The sequence below is a fragment of the Kryptolebias marmoratus genome, linkage group LG22 (assembly GCF_001649575.2).
Source record: "Kryptolebias marmoratus isolate JLee-2015 linkage group LG22, ASM164957v2, whole genome shotgun sequence".
Lineage (NCBI taxonomy): Eukaryota > Metazoa > Chordata > Actinopteri > Cyprinodontiformes > Rivulidae > Kryptolebias > Kryptolebias marmoratus.
The window spans coordinates 15,905,399-15,921,458 of NC_051451.1; the positions used below are offsets into that span (position 1 = coordinate 15,905,399).

Below are 16,060 nucleotides of genomic sequence, written 5' to 3' on the forward strand. Positions count from 1 at the left end.
TATCGTTGTGTCGCAGAGGCAAACCATTAGGCGGGAAACCCATTCCCCAGCAACACACTTCATCTCCTTCTGGGGGATTCCTAAGTAGACAAGATACATATTCCTCTCAGCGAGTTCTGAGTCTGCCCCTAGGGTTTCCTCCCAGTGGAACCTGCCTGGAAAACTGCAAAGAGAAGGTACCAAGGAGGGATCCTAATCAGATGCCAGAATCACATTAGTTGACTTTTTTTCATGCAGAGGAGCAGTGGATCTTTTCTGAGCCCCACCCTTTTTTAAGGCTAAGCCCAGTCACCCTACAGAGGAAGCCCATTTCAGCCGCTTGTATCCGGGATCTTGTTCTATCGGTCAGGATCCATATTTCATGACCACTGGTGACTGTTAAAACATAGATGGACCAGTAAATTGAGAGCTGTGCCTGTCAACTCAGCTCTTTCTTCACCATGACAGACCAGACCAACTCATTATTACAAATGAAGCCCCAATCCGTTGATCCATCTCCAGCTTTATCCTATCAAGGCTTGTGACCAAGACTCCCAGATACCTGAACTTCTACACTTGAGGCAGAAACTCACTCACAAGCCTTTTTCTGGTTAAGAACCAAATCCTCCGACTTAGAGAAGCTGACTGGGTTCACCCTAGAGGCATGTTTGGCTTTTTTGACACAAAGGCTGAAGTAATAATAGAGATGATACACTCTAATGACATGACAAGACCGTGTCTCGAAAAGTTCAAGTGGAACAAGAAAAAAAAGAAAAAGAAAGAAAAAGATCTCCTGCACATAAATGTACAATCCAAATGTCTGTGGAAAATTGAGAATTGTTAAATGGCTAAGCCTTAAAACAGATTCAAAATAGTGTTGTAGGTGGGAGGATTTAAAAGATGTTGTGCACTCTAGAAAATCCTGAAATATTTGGCAGCAAATGTGATCGAAGAGGTAGAAAATGATTCATTTTGGCAAAATACTTTACTTAAGATTGGTGGACAATTATGCAATCTCCCTTAAGGAGCTACACACAGTTATTTCTGCAGAAGGGGAACATTCTAGCTAATAAACCCCAGAGTATACTTTCATTTTTTCGAAGACATTCATGCATGACTTGTTGGAATAGATAGTTTTATTTTTTTCTCATGGTGTTACTCAAGTAGACCCAGATTTGAAAAAAAGCAGTTTTGAACATCTCAAAAGTACATTTCAGCAACATTTAAACATTTCTGAATCTGTATTTAATGACTTCTCCACAACGTTTATAATTCATCATTGAAACCCAGTTATATGGAATCAGCTCTGGCATGCCTGAAGTCACATCCTCCCTCCAGTAACTTCAGTCCCACTAGTTGTTTCAACATACAGTGTTTGCCAATTCTCTCTGACATACAGCATTTAATATTTGCCCTCTATGTCTTTGCTTTGTGATAATAGGAACAATGGGGGTTGTGTTTATTGGACTGACCTCAGTGGTTTAATTTTCACCTCCTGCCTAAGGATAATGTTTTTAGCTATCTGTGTGTGTGGATGTGTATACCTGTGTATGTGTTTGTTTTAGCATTAGGAAGATAATGTATGAAGTTATCTTGTTATTGCTACAAAGAATTTCTTCAAAATAATTATTGGACGTACTGTGCATCTACAACCAATTAACCTTTGGCGTAAACCCAATGCAAGATGGCTGCCACAGCTAAGCAACCTTAGGAAACTCAAATCATCACTCAAGAGTGCACAGCTGATTGTGCAAGATATGACTTTAAAACTTTGCCAATAACTATTAGAGTCAACACTATCTGGTTTTTAATAAACTCCCAGAAAATAATCAGTGGATGTACATCTAGAACTGATTATCTTTTAAACTCTGTAAAAATCAAGATGGCTGCAACAACCAACCTATTGTAGGAAACAAATAGAAAAAAAAAATACTGTAGCTTAGCCAATTTCACAGATATTAAGCTCAAAGTTAAACCTTTGGGATTAACTGTTAGCATCAATCTTGTCTGTCTGTTAGCAAAATATGTCATGAACCACTGGATGGCTGTTAATGAAACTCTCAGAAAGCAATCACTGGATGACCATCTACAACTGAATACCTTCTGGAGTCACCCCAATTCAAGATGGCCAACACAACTAACTGATATTAATGAACACACAAATGGCTATAACTCAGTTTCACATATATTGAGCTAAAATATATTGTATGAAAAGCCAAACATTATCACATCTTGTGGGATTTCTCCTTATGCGTGAGATCCCACAAAACATCCTTTACAAGGTTTGTAACTCTGTCCTTTCTCAGCACAAGATGATTGTAATTTAAAACTCTAGTGTGAAAGGCAGCAGCTGATGTGCATTCCTCCAAGGGATCAAAGCCCTCTAATTTGTCTTAAGATTTTATCTGAAAAAGCTCATGCAGCTGCGTAATAAGAATGGCAGAATCGTATGTTGTTGATTTGCAGATCAGGGAAAGATGAAGATCGTATGCACATTTAAAAATGTCCAACTGCGAAAAACGTTTTTTAAAAAAAGAAATACAAAGTGATGAACCTTTTTGTGTCACACCATATCAGACCTTTTTATGCTCTAGAACTGTTTGACACTTTGGTTAGCAGTAACAAAATATTCCTACATCAATGAAGTAGCATGACTATGTACAAAACAAAGGTTTACTGAGTTAAATGTTAAAAGAAACAATTTAATCAGCTTCAAGGGAACTCCACATCAAAGTTCCTCTGATCTGCACGCAATGTGAAAACTAGTTCATTTTAGAACACAATAAATAAATAAAAAATTCCAACCAGATTAAAAAAAAAAAAAAAAAACACCAAGGATTTAGTATAATACAAAACCTTGTTCAAGAAAACCCTGATCTCTGTTCCAGCACATAACAACCTGAGGGGTTTATAAGCTATTTAATGTATGCAACACTAAATAATGGAGATAGACAGAATGTGAGGGAAATAAGAGAGATTATAGGAGGGAGAGATTGTGAATTACGCTCTTATTCTCTTGAGGGAAAGGTAGATGATAGTGCTATTGATTGACACACAGCAGGGATCTTTTTTTTCTTTCCTCCTTTGTCTTACAGATTCTTTCCCTTTTTTTTTTGTTTTTGTTTTTGTAGTTGTTAATTTGTCTAAAGGCCAGATCTTGTGTGTTTACAGGAACCCACGTCATTTACTTCTGTCTCAGATTGTAATATTTTGGTTGTTTGTGTGTTTCGGTTGTGTGCAACCATGTGTGTCAGTATCCTTTTTAAGTTCTTCTCAGCTACTCAATTGCACATTGATTTTGCTCTGGTGGACTAGAGTGGGGCATTTTAGACACATACTGATTCAGACAGGGTGGACCACTGAGGGTTTTAAGGCGTAGCGTCTCTATGTTTTATTTATGTTTAGAAGATGATTCACCTTGACATTTGCTGATGCTCTCTGTCCTAAGCAAATCTCTTTCCATCATAAAATAGCTCGCCCAGCGGTCACTTAGTGCATTTTTAAAGGGTTTCCCTGTCATTCTTGACCATTCCTTAGAAAGCCAGTGTCTCAAAACCAAACTGTGTTGTCATAAACATGTGTTTTATTAGCTGGGGCACTGCTGTTTTAGATCAAAAAGAGAAGAATAATTTGGATTCAACAGCAGTTATTAATAGGCAATCATTAATAGGCTAGTCTAAATGTGATATAAGAAAATCATTGCAATTTCTCAATAAAAGAGAAGCATTTTCCTGTAGATCAGTTGTTTTTTAGTTAGCTTTGGAGGGCTTCTATCAACTGACTCTCCTTTGTTCATCTGCAGTGTCGGCTGGCTCTTTTCTCTTTTGTTGTTGTTGTTTTTCTTTTGTTATTTTTGACCAGAGAAGTGACTGAAGGCCAATCTGATGGGGTTTGAATACCAGATATTTTGTTGGGAAAGCTAACATGCAGCTGAGATGGGGATCGGGATCTGTAACTGAACATTAGTAGCATTGTTAAGTACATGCAATCACACCTAAGTTCACATAAATTGTGTCACAGTGGTCTTGATAAAAAGACTAATACATGCAAAGGGTACATTATGAAACAATAACTGAAGTCACTATTTTAAAGCCGTTGAGCCAAATTAGCTTCCGTTTTTTTCACACCAGTTCTTTCCCCTTTTTTCTATGAATAAAGGAGGAAGGTTTGTATTTCTGAGACAACCCAAGTTAATTTTTTTGCATATGACCTCCATCGAAAAGCTCTCAAAAGATTTCAAAAGATCAAGCAGTAATTAGGAAATGGCTTTGACTGTCTTGCTTGTTTAAGTTATTTTAAAATCTGTATACCATTTGTTTTACTCATCTCTAATTTCATTCAGATGTTTCCAAGGCAAAGGAAGAAACAGCAGTCATAAGAGGCAGTGCTATCTGACAGCCTGCCCTTTTTCTTTTGGATGCGTGCCTCTGCATATGTGTGTGTGTGTGTGTGTTTCTTTGTGTCCTGTGTTAAATTGACCCACAGTTCAATGGGCGGCTGGCTTCAACACATTCAGGCAGCATGAAAGACAAGCATTGCATGTTTGCAGAGGACAAAGTAGAATTAAATTAGCTGGAATAACTTCTTTTCTGTGTTTATTTATTTTTTTATTCATCACTGGAGCCACTCATTCATCTTTTCAGAAAATGTGTGTCCAATGTTTTAGTTCATTTTTTTTTGAACTATAACACTTTGCAGGTGGTTTCAAAGCTCCAGACACATGAAAAGAGTTCTCTCCCACTGTCAGAACTGTTTTCCTCCTCGAGAGTGAGGCCATCTCTCCTTTAACAAGCCTCTTTCTGCATCACTGAGGAGATCTTTGCACAGGACGCCGTTGAAAGGTGGATGCTCAGCAGAACTGTGACCCTTTCTCAGCATTTTGTCTGCACATGCAGAGTAGAAATCTGGCAGCATTAGAGTGGGCAGGCCACCTCTCGCTGTGAAAAAGTATAGACACAGGTTAGCCTGGCACGGAGGGCTGGGAGGACTTCTGAGCAAGCAAATAGGCAGTCTGATTTTCTTTGGGCTTCGAGAAATAAAACTGCATAAAATAAATAACAGATGTGAAACAAAGTTTCAGGTTGATAGCGGAAAAATCATAAAAGAATAAAGAAATACAAATTCAACAATATGTCATCAAAGTTGAACAGTAATTTTAGCCACAGGTGATGTATTGTGGGAACTTAACTCTATAAGTCTTTATGTTAATTTTAAATAATTGACTGTATCATGAATATGGGTCAAACATGTTTGAATTATTTTCAGTAATGGCTGTTTTAGATATAAAGAAAATATGCAGTCTGTTTGAATTCTTGAGTCTGTTTTTCAATAAGATGGCATGTCCATGTTGAAAAAGCAAACTCAGGAGCTGCCGTAATTGACAAGTAGAGAAATGGAGTCGTTCTTGCTAAGCCCAAACCATTGATTTGGGCTGGCCTTCATTTGCCTCTTTTCTGACATCTGTCTCTCTGGTCCTCTTTTGCCTTCGATCTGTTCTGCATTCAGTGGTTATGTGGTTCTCGAAAATTGGTCCACTCCACCTCCTCCAATTCTAGTCTTTGTCAAGTCACCTTTGTCTGATTGCCTGTATAAAAAGGCGTTTATGAATGTCTGACATTACATATTCATCATGTACAGGCTTGCATATCCACAGGTGCAAAATGACACTTGCACTCAGGAAACAGGAAAGAACTTTTCTTGGAAATATACTTGCAGCTGCCACTCGGGGTGTTGCAGCTGGAAATGACAATAGATGGGGGTGTGTGCATCTGAGAAACAGTCATTATTACTGTATAGTGAGAATAAAATAGCTTGACTCAAGTGCATAGAAATAATATAAGAACTAAGAACAATTAACTCAATTCAGTTAATCTAGGCTTTCTGATTGCTGACTCTAATGGCATCTTTTTTATAAAACAAAGCGTTATAGCCTTTTTTGTCTCCACCTCTATCCTGCTTTAGCTTATTTATTTCAGTACTATATCTCAGACTCATCTCACTGTAGCATCTAAGTCCTTTATCTTCTCTATCTTATCTGTCTTGGCAGACAGAAAAAGTGACATTCCAAAGGAGAATAATAAAGGAGGTTCAGGACTCGTCAAACCTGGTAAAGTGGGAAATGAAAATTTAAAGGTCCAAAAGTGCCATTTATTAAAAAAAAATGTTCACATTTAACTAAAATACAGTTTTTGCAAAGCTAGTAGTTGGGACCATCTTTCATACTCCTCTCAACAGAACATTGTTGCAGTCTTGTTCTGAGTATCGATTTAACTGAGTGATATAAGACACAAGCCCATCACCGTGCACACGCTTTGACATCAATTAGTGTTCGCAGAAATTACTCACTGTGCCACTTAATTGACTGAAGTTTTCAGACTTGCCCATCAGGTTGTGATGGCTCATTAGCACTTGATTTGATTCTGTTTAGTTTGAAAGTTTGATGTCTCTCTGAGCCAGCTAAAGAGGTCAACAGCTCTTCTAGGTGCTAATGGACTCTCTAGAGGCCCGATTGCCTCTGGTTGCAAAAGTAATAACCTGTGGTAGCTGTCAAAAGTCCTCTTATTCGGAGGTGGCCAAGATGAACTTAGAAGAGGAGGAAAGGGGGCAAAAAAGGGGGATGAAAAGGAACAGAGAGAGGGAACATTTTCATTATAGCCTTCATTGTTGGTTTTGTAGCCTTTGGGACTGCTAGTAACAGATCTGGTGCTGGTGCTTTAGTCCCCATGTGATCCAATTATCAAACCCCCTTAGCTTTTGTGTCAGCTTGAGACATGTCTCATGAGTATTTGCTGTCACACAGCTGCAGGGCTACCAAAGGAAAGAACTATAAGTACAGAAATAGCTGTGCAGTTATTTCAATTGCAGGGTGGTCTCATTAATATAAAATATTATTCCTGTCTGTGGAGGTGTGGCTTGCATGACAAACTTCTTAGAGTAATAAGAGCTGGTTATACTTTCAGTCTTTACCTTTTTGCTTTTGCTTTTTGTCTTGCTTGGCTCTCAGCAGTTTTACAGTGTCACTTCTTTAGCCAAGACTGGCAGCTGCAGAGTAAGAGCTGCGACAAACCCACTGTGTGGTACCTGTCCCACAAGGCACAAGCTGGTTAAAGCAGCGAAGCAGTTAGCAGCAGAAGAGGCAGATATTTCCCTCAAGACTTGGTGGTGACTAAAAGAGCTAAAAAGAGTGGGACTATTGGACTTACATCAAACAGATGGCCAGTGATTTTTTTTCCTACTGTAACTGATGAACGTGTGAAAAAGACAGTATGTGCTGGTAATTTGGCTACATAAAAATTATCTGACATGTCAGGGTTGTGTTAATAACTTGTCCTCAAGTAGCCAAAGAACTACTGCAGGTTTCAGAATGCAGGAAGCTGCTAATTGCTACAAATGACTATTTGTTGTAATCATACTGCAGTTAATAGTCTGTTGTAAAAACCATTTTAATGCAGTTTTGCATGTCAGTGACAGATAGTTTTATTTTTTCATGGAAATCAAAAACAGCAATATAATAAAATAGAGTAAGTTGGGCAATTGTGTTGCCTCAACTTACTCTGTAATTTTAGTTGTAACAATGTCTGAACATCTTTATTATAAATAGAGTTTGATATTTAAGAAGCTCTTAAAACTAATTGTTGGTTGTACATCGAAAACATTTGGAGTCAATCCAATTCAAGATGGCCACAACATCTAATCAGCCTTAGCAACACAAAATGGCTTTAATTCAATCAGTTTCACAGATATTGAGCTAAATTTGGTGTGACAGTCATCCTCAGCACATTTTTTGAGCACTATCACATCTCGCAAGATCTCACAATAAATGAGACAGTGCAGAGCATCATTTACAAGGTTTGTTCAAAACAGCTATAACTCCATCTCTTATCAGCATAAGATGATTTTAGTTTAAATCTCTGCCATGGAAGGCAGCAAGCAGTATGCATTACTTCATGAATTGCAAGGCATTTAATTTTCTGATGTAATTATCTGAGGCTGATAAGTTCATGGACAATACTCATCTGCTCTTCATGCCACTTTATTTCTTTCTTGCTCACTTGTTTTGTTTGACCTCTGTTTGCTTTCTGTCCAGTTCTCAGACACACATACATATACATCCTGTCCTGCTTTCTCAAACCTCCATCCCTACCAATTTGCTTGCCTGCTGTCTCAGTTGCACTGACCTCTCAATATCACACAAGCTGTCAGTGCCAAACTATGATCGTCCCTTGACACTTATACAGCTCAGACACTCTGTGGCATTGCCATTTGCACAGAGACTACTTCAGGTTTTTATTTATTTTTTTATCATGAGCTGAATGGAATCTATTGAAAAACCAGTCACAGCAGGCTAAAGGTGAAGACACAAGTGTTCCAGGCAGAACCATGTGTGTTTAATGTGTTTGGCTGGGAGTCCTTGTCTCTTCAAATGGATAGTTTACTCAGCTGTAGAAACAATCTGAAACCACCTTTCAGGCAGCTCAGCTGCCCAACAATCCTTTTAACAATTTATGAACTATATTTTTTTACTTATGGTGTACATCCTATGGATATATTTTTATTAGTAAAATAACTCCTGATAAATGTAAATTTATTCTGTAACAAAAATCATTCATATCCTAATGAACACTCATTTATTCAAAGCTTGCCAGTGGAGTGCTTGTTGCTGTTGTGCTACAAAGAGCTTTATTTCAGCACCATGGACAGCCCCTACAACTTCACTCAGTATGGGAAGCTGCCTACATAAAAGCAATCAACAACCTCCTACACAAACTGGCCATTCAGTTATGCAGAAGTATATATATTTTTATTTATTCCTACCAATATTTATTGCACACTTATATATTTGGTTTAAGTTAAGGACCTTCTGCAAAGCTGAATTTTAACTCCATAGATAAAAATCTTTGAAGAAATTATGTCTCTCTGTATCCAGTCTGATGCTCTAGGGGGACTAAATGATAAAGTCCAGCTCAAATGACCCCAGAAAAAATAATGAGAGGGGAAAAGCTTAACCATACAGTGTTCCCTGCTCAAAAAGGAAGTCATGCCTATCGTGCACTTTTTTTTTCTTAGAAATGTTGTTTCACATTAGCAGCTGTCTTCTTAATATTAAACCTGTAGTACTTTTTCTCAGTGCATGTCACATAAAGAGAGAAAAGAGAAAATAATTGCTAATTGTATTATACTGATAACAAAACCCTCCCAAGTCCCTAGAAAATTATGCAGTGCATATTTCAAATTGAATTACAAGAGTATCATTTGAGCCTCTCAGCTGCTCTCCAGTTTTTAGCTCTCTCTGTGTTTGTAGGTGCATATTCCCTTCTGTGTGTGTGTGTGTGTGCGCGCTTACACTCCCATTGGGTTGCCTGAAGGGAGCTCACAGGCAGAAGGTTTGGGGACTAAATGGCTGAGTGCATACACACAGTCCAGGAAAATGAGGCTTCAACAAGAAGAATTGTTCCATTTGTCCAGAAGGGAAAATTCAAGATAAAACTTGGATTTATGGTATTGCCAGTATCTTTTTGCTCTGGGTTTTTTCCTGTACACAGATTTGTGGCAATGTTGGTGGGGCTTTGATGAGTTTGTTCACAGTTTGCCACAAACTTTCAGGCAAAATATCAAAGAGGTTTGAGAAAAGTAAAACAGAAACAACAAATAGTGTTCATGTTCTGCTTGGATGTAGATTCTCTGTGAACCTTTGAAGAAGTGTTCGCTCTGCCAGCTGATTATGGATGTGGCCTACGCACCAGTAACTCTCACTTTCTATGATTTCATATTGACTCGAGTGTTTGTGTCTCCCAGTGCTAAATAATGCTGCAAATGATGAGAGAACAATTACCCCAACTCTGACAAAGACGCTAGTAAGGGTGCACACCACATTCACAAAGGAACCTTCTGGGTTTCCTGGTTTTACAGGGAAAAGTCACAAAGATTCTCTGACAAATAGAATACCACTTTAAAGTCTATTTACCTGTTCCTTTCTCTATACAGTGGGCTAAGCTTATCTATAAACCTTAAACAACCTAAAAAGATAGGGCATAAAGTTTTGAATTCACCTGCACTTTAACTGCTCGCCTAAACATTTTTACAGACCAATCATATCCCCCCCAAAACCCTTTCAGCAACAGTCTCCTCCTTATCACAACCCCAATTTGACCTGGAAGAATTGCTTGTGAATGTCTGAAATATACAAGAAAACGAGCTGTGTCCATCTGGTCAATCTGAAGCAACTGGAAGCAAGCCCAACACATGATGGCCCCATCCCACCATATCTTGGCTGGTCAAAGGGGCAGGTGGTCAATATGTTATGATTAATCTGTGCATATCCTACACTCAATTGGAAATGTTTTTTTCTTTTTGTCCACAGTTCCACCACTCGTACAAAAGTAATCATACTGAGCTCATTGTTGGGTTTCAGTGTCTTTTCCAAATACATTTCAACAAATAGAACAGTAGATCTGACAACCAATCTTCAGTTTGGAACAATACCACTCTGACTGATCCACAGCCACCCTTCATGACTGCTGTTCTCCTGAGCCACAGGATGTCTAGTAGAAATGACAAAAATCCTTTCTGCAAGGGCAAAACTTTGGAACTTTCAGATTGCTTGTGCACCATTTCTCTAACTTAAGTCACAGATTTTAAACCTGTCTCGATGCATTTAGCCACTCAACAATGCTACTAATTGCCATCAAAGAGATTTGGACTAGTGTTGAAACAATCTGTTCCACCACCTTCTAATTTTTAATTTGGTGTTCTATTAATGGGAATAGGAAAGTGGGTTGTTGTTTACCTGTGCCAATTAGTGACAGATGTCGGATATGTTTTTACATCTTGGATACAAGACAGGTCCCGAGCAAGTCTGTGGCTCGTTGGACTTTTTTCAAGAACAAATTTAATTATCTAAAAAAAGAGAGAATATTAGTCCCACTGTTGTCACACACCTATTTGTGTAAACATTATTAGCTTCGGCACATAGACAGCAGATGTTTGCAAAACAACATTATGCATAATTTATTTTTTAAGGCAAATTGATAGGTTTAAAACTAAATTAGATGAGTTATTTTTCAGCTATTTTCTCTCATTTAAAAATATAAAACTTTGTTGATTTAGCTGCTTGACACAAATGTGAACCAAAACCTGGTTATGTATGGTGTTGGTTTGGTTATTTCTTACTTAAAAGACTACACTGAGGTTCTGATCTGAATCTTTAATCCTGCTCCATAGAGTGTTTTCACTCCCGCCTAAACCCTGCCCTCCTGCTTTCACTTCAGAAACAAGATGAGAGGGAGAATCAGTGTTGCTGAAATGATTACATATTAGACAGCTTTTGCCCAAAGCTTTTCTCACACCAAAAACTATGCTCTGCCTTGTTGAGGTACCAGTGACAACCTGGATTAGTTTATACTCTTTACAAAAATGTCAGATTTTTCTTTCAGTATTTTTACATGAAAAAAAAGATAGACTAAATATGCAAATATTGTGTTTAGCACAATGTCTTTAAAAGTACACATCACCCAATAATATGGGAAAATGAGAAAAAAGTATTATTTTTGCTTAAGTAATTGCAACTATTGCTGCTCTTAAACACAAAGAGACACAATACGCTCTGAACAAGCCCATGGTTCTGAATAATACATGACAATCTAAGCGCATTAATTCAAAGAAGATGCTTTTTAAACCCCCGAATGCTTGTAAGTGAGGGTGTTTGTTGAGATTGTTGCTGTTCCCAAAGGAGAGAACTGAGCATTCATCACAAATTATAAATGTATTAATTAGAACAGCCATTCTCAACATTCAGAACTTCGCAACGCAACTGAAACTGTTTATTTATGGAAAATTGTCAAGATTCAGTTTGATTTTCTTCCCCCCCTCACCCTTCTTTTTTTTGGGTAACACATGGTCAGATGGTGCCCTAATTAGGCAATGACAATTCACAAGATTTTTTTTTTTTTTCTGTACAAACATTTAAGCTTTTCACAGAATTAATTCTGCTGATTGATAGATAATCTCCTGACCTGCTGAACACCTGTTTCACCAGTTTAAAGTCAATACAGAAATATAATTAGGCCTTCCCCTACTGGGGTCTGGCTCGTTTGTACAGTCCCAGTTATGCACGGTCACCTTTAAGCATTCAGTCTGTTCATCTGTTCACAACATCTGTGACTTATCTGACTGTGATGATTCACATGATTCTCATGGTGGCAGCTTCATTTTGATAAATTGGTGTAGTTGGGACTTTTCATTATGGCATTTCTTCCTTTTTTTTTTTTTTTTAATTATCTCCCGCCACTGAAGGCAGAAGTGGAGTGATAATGTTTTTGCCTGTCTCTGCGTGTGTGTGTGTTTTAAAATGAACAAAGTGTCTCAAGATCCATCAGATGAATTTCAACAAAATTTTCAGAGGAATTTTTGATTGTACAACTAGAACTTATTCACCCATTTCAACATGGCCACCACAGCTAATCAACCATAGTATACAGAAAAACTGGCTGCAACTCAGTCAGTTTTACTAATACTCAGCTGAAAATTTGATGTGGAAGTAGCTGAGAGTCTTTCACAACACATCCTCTGAGCACTAACGAGATCACACAAGGTAAAGATGAGATTTCTCATGTTATGTTTAAGGTTTGACTGAAACAGCTACAACTCTGTCATTTTATTGGGCGGCAGTGGCTCAGGAGGTAGGGGTTCATCCTGTAACGGTTGGTTGGAGGTTTGAGTCCTCGCTCCAGGGGCATCCAGGGCCTTAAATTTTTTTCTGGCTTTCTGAAAAGTCTTAATTAAAAAAAAAAAAAAACAGGCAAATTATTTAAATAAACTTTGCATTTCAGGGCATGTTTTTTTGTTTGTTTTTGTTTGTTTCTGACGCTCCCATGATCTTTGAAGAGAAGACCCCCTCCTGTTCCTGTTGTGTTGGAGCTGCTTTATTAATTAGGCCTATTTCTGCAACCATTCTTGGGGACTTAATCGGCACAACAGCCCATTACACCATACTGATGGTGTTTTTTGTTGTTGTTGTTTTCTTTTCTTTTTTTTCTTTTTTCATGACAGTGGTTAAGCTGTGGGCAAGAAAAGTCCAGCTTTGTTGCAAAGTGACAGGTGAATTATAGGAAACTGCCTGCAGAGGTGTTATTTTTCTCAGCTCTCGCTCCAGTTGGTGCAGGCAGACCCGACTAATGGATTTAATTCTGAAATAATTGACAGCTGTCAGTGAAAAGCTCTTGTTGACCCTCAGAACTAAACCTTGTGGAACAAGTTGACTAGTTATGAGCGGATATGTTGACCCCCCCTCCACACCCACCCGCGCACACACCCACACACTCCCTCCTATAGACAGGAAGACATCCTGTTGAATATAATCTATCTCCACATGAGGTGGGCTGGAGCATATCAAGTAGTAGTGGGAGGAGGAGGGGCAGCGGAGCTTTAGCCCGACTCACCTTTCATGACCGCTGTAATAAGATTACCTGCCTCACACGTCATGACAGCAGAGAGAGGCAGAGAACCGGAGCCGGGTCGCTCCATCCATGCAGTTATTTAGCTTCAGAGCCAGGCTGAGGCTGCAGCGCCCCGGTGGATCGTTGGGTACCAAAGTGCTGATGAGGAGGCTGCTGCCGCCGCTGCTGCACCCACAGCCGGGATATCTACCTCCTTTGCCGTGTTTTGCTGAGCGCTTCTGGAGTTGAACATGGTAAGGCGTTTACTGTAGTTTCTGCAGCGACTGCGAGGATCCGCGCGCGCCGGCTGCCGCGACATTCTCGCGAAATGCGCTCTTCAAACCCGCGGATTATCGGGGCGGCTTGTTGCATCATTTCCAGTGCATCCTCCTCGCCGCATCATATCGGTTTCTCGACGTGTCATGAGTAATCAGGTTCCTGTAAACTCCACGCCACCGTCTAATCTCCGGAGGTTGAAGTTTTCAAACAGTAACCGAGGGCATCAGCGCTCACCGTGGATTATCTGAGATGGGGACAGACTAACAACGGGAAAAGTGCTCGGTTAAACAGGCAATTTACTGCGGCAGTTTCTTTTTCATTATTACGTCTAAGAACAGGCATTTTTTAGTGTCGTTTTAGAGACATTTCGTATATTAGTTCATTAGCTGATTTCTGCATTAAAAAGCGCACATTTACGCAATAAATCTCCCTTCAAGTGAGAGCAGAAGGAGACAAAAAATTGTTCTTTGCTTCAAAAGCTTCATTCATTCAATAGGCATCAGCCTATATTCTCAGGGCAACAGTAACAGGACTGATTGGTCCAAAGTCTACACATTTTATAGATTTGAAATAGCTCCAATGAAAGAAAAATCCATCCACTTTAAAACCAATTTCTCCACAAATATAGCAGAAGCGCATGGAGCAAAGTGCAGTTTAAAGCCACATTAACACCATGTAACTGTGAGTGCTGTGACTCAAGACAAATAAGAAAGAAAAAAAAACAACAACAACTTTATAAATGTTTTCTTTACCGGGATTAAAGGCCTAGCCTCCTTAGTTTTAAACTAAGATCATTTATTGAGGAAAAAAGACAAAGTTAACCAATTTGGTCAAGCCGTCTAAATGATGCCATGCATAATCTAATGTAATATTGAGCGATATCTCAAGATGTGTTAGTGCTCAGGCACACTCAGCTACTACCAGCCAAATTTTAGCTTAATATCTGCAAAACTCTCTAAATTAAAGTAATTTTTTTGTGTTTGCTAAGGTTTCTTACTTGTGAGAGTCATTTTAATTTGGGGAAACTCTAAAAGACAATCAGTTGTAGATGTCCAATCAGGAAGCGGGTAAAGAAGATGGATGGATGAATGGATGGATGTCCAGTCAGTGGTTAGGTTCTGAGAGTTTTCATTAAAATCTGGACAGTAGTTCATGAGATATTTCGCTAACAGGCAAACAAGGTTGGCACCTACAGTTAAGGCCAAAGTTAGCAGTCAGATTATGTGCTGGGAATGATGCTCAGTGACTACCACATTAAATTTGAGCTCAATATCTGTAACATTGGCTGTTTTTTTTGTTGTTTGTTTTTTGCATTTTTCTGTTCACTAAATTGGCTTGGGTATGGCTGCCATCTTGTATTTGATTTATTTTAAAAGCTAATCAAGTGTAGATGTGCATCTTGTTTCATCATTATCCAACCTCTGGCTTAAGAAATATTTTGCTAACACAAACAAACAAACAAGCTCATGCAGACACACAGAAACAAGCCAAATCTTTATTGCTTTTGGCAGTGTGCGATAAATATAACACAGGACTCAAAGGGAGGCTTATTTCTGCAAATATTTGAAGCTAAAACGAAATACATTATATGTTTACTGTGAATTTGTTGTTGTTTAAGACTCTTTGTAATGCCAGATTAGGCCTTCCGCTGTGTGGACCTCTAAAAATGCCAAAGCAGCAAACGAACAAGCATAATTAATGACATTAATGACAGAGCCAGCTCTTTAAGCTACTTCCTGTGCTGTTTGTGACACTTTGAACCCTCTGTGCACTTGTCCTTGCATTGACAGATCAAAAGATTCCCTGCCTTACTGTTAAGTCCTGTAAAAGCATAAAAAGAGCAGGTGAACTTTGAGTTAGGGGTTTTTTGTGAGTCTACACATTTTTTCCCCCCTTTTCTTATGGAACGCTTTAAAGTGCTTTTTTTGTTTTTGTGTTTTTTAGCAATAAACACACTACAAATTCATTTTTACATTAACTCTGTTGACACTTTAAAGGCTTTAGTCTGCTGATGCATCCAATCTTGAATATGTAGTGAAGATGTATGTTCTAATTTATTAAATGCATTTTTTTTTATGTTTTACCTGACCTGATACTATCATTATCAACTCTATAAACAAGACAAAACACGTCAGACTAATCTGTGAAGCCATGTTGTTGCTTTTTTTTGACAGCTTATTACAGTAATAAAATATACTAATTTGGCCATGGTATCTGCAACTGTTGCTTTCCTATCATTGTCAGATATGCACCATGGAATCCCAATTCATGGGGATTCCAAAGCTATGTCTGCCTCACAGATCAGATTTGAGAAACAAATCAGATTTATCTGCTGAGGCTCTTACGATTACAAGAATTTCAATCAGGAT

The 16,060-nt window shown here is 38.6% G+C and overlaps 1 protein-coding gene across 7 annotated transcripts in view; it reads left to right on the forward strand.

Annotated features, from left to right (window-relative positions):
* The window catches only part of LOC108244521 (protocadherin-15), a 189,349-nt gene that overhangs the window by 23,426 nt on the left and 149,863 nt on the right, over nucleotides 1–16,060 (forward strand). For 3 of the 7 annotated variants that reach the window (XM_017430853.2, XM_037973641.1, XM_037973640.1), the window contains exon 1: nucleotides 12,833–13,666. The exons of 1 other annotated variant lie outside the window; for it this stretch is intronic. The gene's annotated coding sequence lies outside the window, so the exon portion shown is untranslated. Of the gene's footprint in view, nucleotides 1–12,831; nucleotides 13,667–16,060 lie in introns of those variants that run through there. 3 more of the 7 variants (XM_037973639.1, XM_017430798.3, XM_017430834.3) reach the window with 2 other exon arrangements.